Genomic DNA, 5,757 nt, shown 5'->3' with positions numbered 1-5,757 from the left:
GACTTCAAAGTCACTCAAATGAGATGACCCATTTCAAATTCCCACTTTTATCTTTTTTTTTGGAGTGCTGGATGCCTGAATCTTCCTCTGAAGTCAATTACTCTGTTGGTCATCCTCCCTACTATAAGCCAACAGACTCCACTCTCACAAGTTTAAGCAGGAAGTATTTATCAACATATATTAATAACCTTCAAGGAACAATTCTCAGACCATACCACAGAACTAGGTAGTTGAGCAACTACAACTCTGACCCCCCACTACTTCCATCACAATTAGGAAAGGACTGTCATAATCATTTATCTTATTTTATTAGCTTTTAAATTGTTCTGTTACTCAAAAAAGGCTTTATTTTTTAATTTCGGTTTCTGATTCTGTTCTCCTGCCTTCATCACTTTCACAATGTTTCTGTTCCTCAATAAGGAAATCACACTTGACCCTGGCATGGACTTAATTTAGCACATATGCATCCAAAGTAGGCCCACTGACATTTTTTTCTTTGTTTTAAACTACCTTCTAAGAACTTCAGGTCTCACAGCATGAACCCCTTGAAGTCAGCCTGGGAACAGGCCATATGCAGATTTTGGTGCTTTTGCAAACTTCCTGTTATAAAGGTAAACAATTCTATTACCAGAGGTTTAGGACAACCTAGGTTTGTTAGAGGCTATATTGTCAGATAACTTACAATAATTATACATCAAACACTGGACCATTCTGAATGCCTTTAGGCATATCTCTGGAGGAACAAAGGGTCACCAGTATTGCCACCCTCATGAACTCACTGCCCTTGCCTCTGTGTGCTCCAGCAAGTTGGGTGCCTTATACCTGACTGGTTTTCTGATATAACTTACATATGACTCGGAGACTCACACAGGTGCATCAAGTTGGCAGAACCTAAGTCCTATGTCTGCAAGGTAGCAGAAAATGTGATTGGAAATGTAGGGTTTCAATTTGTGGAAAGTAAGATTCACAATTTAGGCAGCTATTGTGTTGCAAAAATCAGTCCATCAAGAAACCAAGCACCACACTCGGAGGGTTGGAGAACTCAGGTTTACTATGCCGGTGGCCCAAAACGAGCTAATGCTCCAAAGTTCTGGGCCCTGAGCTCAGGGTGAGCTTTACTTTTATAGGCGTCTGTGCACATGTTTACAGTTAGCATTGGTAGATTGGTTACTTGGTTTACAGAGCACGGCAGTTTCCAAACAGAAACTTACAAAAGCAGGTGCAGAACTTTCCATATTTAGCAAAACATCCTATGGTTACATTTGATTGCTAGGTCATCCTGTTTTTGTTTTCCCTTTTTGGTGCAGCAGGCATATTTTACAAAAGCAGAATGAGCATGGAGTTATTTTTAGCTGAATGCAAGTTTCTAATTTTCCTCTTCAATGCCCCCTCTTGATGCCCCTTAAATCTTGTAAGGCATCAACATGATGATCTTCTAAGCCCAGGGGCTGATAACCTCTCAGGGCTGGAAGGTGTGCAGTGGCCCTCCTATCTGTGGTGGCCTCAGCTAGGCTGGAAACTATCCTCATGAATAATGGCAAGAGGCAAGGTAAAAAAAGGCAGGTCCCGAGGAGGAGTAGGACTATCCCCACAAGAGTTTTGAATCCCCCTAGTTAAGAAAACCAACCCCCAAATAGCTCTTTGGGATCCCATCCCTTCCAAGTCTAGACTGGACATGAACTATTTTAGTCATCTTGTCAGTTATTTCTTCTATAACCTTGCCCTTATCATCTATCTGTAGGCAATAATTACTGAGGTTGAACTTCCCACAGACGCCCCCTTCTACAGCCAGTAAGTAATCTAGGGCTAGGCAATTCTGATAAATAGCACCATGCATCTTGGTTTGTTGTCCTGCCAACAAATTAAGAGCCTTGACCATTTCATTAGTAATGATTTCAACCATAGCCTGGAGCCGGATAATTCTGTTAAGCATGTAAATTGGGGTTTGGTAGCCCCAGGACCCATCTTTTGCCCAAGGGGCTGGCCCATAATATTGGATTATGCGTTCAGGAGGCCACTCATCATCTTTCCAGTTTCCAATCTGTAGAGACCTGTACTTCCTGGTGAGGCCTCTGCCTTCATAAGCTGGGACCCCTAATGATTCACCTTGGGCTAAGGGAAGTAGGAAAAAGGAGGGGCGGATAGTCCCCACTATGCATGCCCCTGACCAACTGGCTGGCAAAACTGAATATGCGTTAGCCCCACATAGCCAATATAATCCTTCTGGAGCAGGCCACTGACCTTCAGTGGACAAGTCATTCCATCTGGTCTTTAAATTGGGGAAGCTTGCTAGAGGGTGAGGATTAGGCTCTATACAGTTTGGGCTTCCCCACCAGTCAGAAGTGTGAGTAGTTGTGTTATAGTGTTTTTGGCCTAGGCAAGTGAGGTTTCCTACTGGAACGTTGAATAATGGGCCCCACCATGCCAGACAGTTCCTGCCGATTATGGAAGTCTTTAAATGCCAAACCCTGACCCTGGTTTTCTTGACTTCCCCTGAGTTGTTGAAGGGTCTCTGGGGATCTAATTCTTTAGCTTCCCAGGGCCAATTGGTCTCCCATATTAGTTCTTCCACACACATAGCAGGAAGTAATCATCAATGTCTGGACTATGGTTTCTGCTAGGGCTAAGAATAGGTTTTTAGTTTTGACTGAAACAGGAGGAGGACTACTTTCTATCTCTTCATAAAAAGAATGGAAGAGCTTGTGTGTAGAAGCCCGGAGTGGAACAGAAATACTCTGGAAATTTAACACAGTTCCTAGGTCAGCACCTCTCCCATTGATATAAATACCGATTTTCAGAACATTTTTCTATTTTGAGTCTTTGGGGTTGAAGACAATGAAATTGACAGGAGTACCTGTCCCTAATTTACAATTGGGGCCAACAGTTCCCTTTTGAAGAAGAGCTATTTTGCTTTGATTCTCCCAGTTTGCCCATGTGACACAGCTCCAGTAAGGGCAATAAACCCAGCGGTCACCACAGTAGGAGGAGTGGGCTTAGGCCTGTTCACACATATATTTGTCATTGAGCCTGTACTCCCATTGCCACGACAAGCCCCCACATCCTGTAGTTACCCAAGGGTTACCCTGCTAACAGCAGCACACACATCAAAGTGTACCGACACCAGACACTCTAGATTTGTAATTCGTGTCCGGCTGGTCAGAAGCCCCTTTGTTGGTGCTGGACCTCTAACCAGTCTTCACTGGAGGGGGATCGGGGGTCAAAACAGGTATATTGGCCTGCTTGTTGACAAGTAGAATAGGTTGTTTTGTTATGTTCACAGGTTCCTTGGACCTCCCCTTGGCAGGAGAAGTGAGTATGGTAAAGCAAGGTCCAAGTGACACCCTGACCTGATCTAGTCTTGCAGATGCATGGAGTACATGAGAGGTCTATTTTACTCTCCAATGTACTAGAGCTCAGTAGAATATAAATTGCTACTACACAAAACATTTGATCCCACTTAATAATTCCATTACTTTTGGGTAAATTGTAGCCAAAACAACCCCTTGTGTTCAGCCTACAGAAAACATCAAGGCCAGTGGTGCAACCAATCCCTACAAGGCAGAGTGTCACCGTCACCCTGACTCTCAGATGTCCCTGGTCGAATTCCTCAAGCTTCCGCCGTGCATAGACCAGTCAGCCCTGATGTGACTGGAGCAGGGCTGAAGATCTCAGGCATTATATGTCCAAATGGCCCTTTTGCCCTAGGGCCCTCCACCAAGATTATTTTCTTAAAATTTTAAGGCTCACTCTCCCCTTCCATCAGCTGACTCTTTGAGCCAATTTATTGAGGAATTAGGTTTTCCCTCAAAAGACTTTCCGCATTTGCTAGACAGACCTGTACCTCCCTCCTTCTTGGTCCGCTGGACCAGTCTGTGCAGAGTGGCACACTCTGATGTGTTCTTATATACTTCCGGATTCTCATTATGAGGCTTCCTTCCTCTGTCACCTTTCCTTCATAATCCCCTGATTTCCCAAGGATTTCAGGCTCTTCACTTAGGCGAGGAGTATGCATACTTGCTCCTGCCACCTGCTCAGTGCCCTCGAGAGGGTCAATCACCCTAGACCCCCTCTAGAGCCCCACCTGAAGTCATTCCTCCACAAACCCCATTACAAGGGACTGCCTCCTTTCAGCCCCATCTCCCTGAGACATTTAACGATCAGGGCCATCTTCAAAGAGGCATGTACGTGTGCTGTTAACATAAGTTTACATAGTTACTTTCAGTAAATTTAATCACTGGAACTGAAAGAAAGCTGCCTATGCAGCAGTATTGAATGGAGCACTTACAATGTATCTGTAGCATAAGTGGAATGTGCTAGGGAAAAGAAAATTCGAAGATAACTTCAGGAAGAGTTCCATGGCAAAAATAATTTCTACAAATCACATAAAGAACTGTTTGTTTCCTCTCATAAATGTACAGTGAGAATATCTGGTTTAAGTTGTAAAAGATACACACAAAGGCTATCCATAAAGTATTTAATTAATTATACATTTTACAAAGGTACATTTCTATGTCTAGTTACTAATAGTATCAAAATGCCTTAGTGTTCCCCAATCTTATAAAACTTAATATTCAAGAATGGGTTTGATTTCACTGTTTGTTGTCCATTAAAAAAAAAAAACAGCTTCAATTAATCCAAACATATTCCTTATATTATTAGGCATTAGAGAAACACTGAAGCATCTGTGGCTCCAACAATCCTTCTTTCTAACTCTGGGCACCTACGTGCCAACAGACAACGCAGAGTGGAGCAGACAGTAAACACCTGCTCTTCAGGATCAGTGATCATTAACCATGGAGCTCTTCCTAGCAATTCTCTTCCACTCTGGATCTTACCTCCTTACTTCTCTATTCCGCCCCCCCTTAGCCAACTTCCCTGATCACTGCTGTTTGTTTCCTTAAACCTTTAACATCTTCCAGCTCTCTCCTCTCATCTAGATTTCCTGTGGGAGCCTCCTGACCACCTTGCTCAATTGTCACTTCGTACCTCAGGATGACAGTCTGTGTCTTAACTCTCCTACAAGATTCAAAGCTCCTCAAGGGTATACACATTTTATGCTTCAACCATACAAACTATTTTGCTAATTACATTACTCAGTAAATTTAAGTCAGTCTCTAGGGCCATCTGATTTCAGCATCAAATTCACTGGACTAGATCAAAAATAGTCAGAAGATTTTAATCCGCAGGACCCTCCGGTTTATTGGAACTGGCTGCCTGAAAAAAGACTGCATAGCAATACCTGCCATGTCTGTGGGAGGCGGGAATAATGACACACGTGCAAATGTCTGCTCCCCGAGACTAAGTGATCTTGGCACGAATTAAATACAAGACGTTGCAGCTTCTCACCCAATTGTTTTCAGAAGATTCTGCAGAAAAAGAAGGCGGAACACTCCCAAACTCATTCTATGAGGCCACCATCACCCTGATACCAAAACCAGGCAAAGATGTCACAAAAAAAGAAAATTATAGACCGATATCACTGATGAATATAGATGCAAAAATCCTCAACAAAATACTAGCTAACAGACTCCAACAGCACATTAAAAAAATCATACATTATGATCAAGTGGGGTTTATCCATGGGATGCAAGGATTCTTGAATATACACAAATCAATCAACGTGATACATCATATCAACAAACTGAAGGATAAAAACCATATGATCATCTCAATAGATGCAGAAAAAGCTTTTGACAAAGTTCAACATCCATTTATGATAAAAGCTCTCCAGAAAATGGGCATAGAAGGAAATTACCT

The 5,757-nt window shown here is 42.7% G+C and overlaps 1 pseudogene; it reads right to left on the bottom strand.

The window, feature by feature from the left end:
* Positions 1-329: 329 nt before the first annotated feature.
* Positions 330-719, bottom strand: LOC130834499 (60S ribosomal protein L34-like; annotated as a pseudogene).
* Between the last annotated feature and the right edge of the window lie 5,038 nt (positions 720-5,757).

The sequence above is a fragment of the Hippopotamus amphibius genome, chromosome 13 (genome assembly GCF_030028045.1).
Source record: "Hippopotamus amphibius kiboko isolate mHipAmp2 chromosome 13, mHipAmp2.hap2, whole genome shotgun sequence".
Classification (NCBI taxonomy): domain Eukaryota; kingdom Metazoa; phylum Chordata; class Mammalia; order Artiodactyla; family Hippopotamidae; genus Hippopotamus; species Hippopotamus amphibius.
Note: the sequence above shows the minus strand (reverse complement) of the source record. Positions and strands in the feature narration are given on the sequence as shown.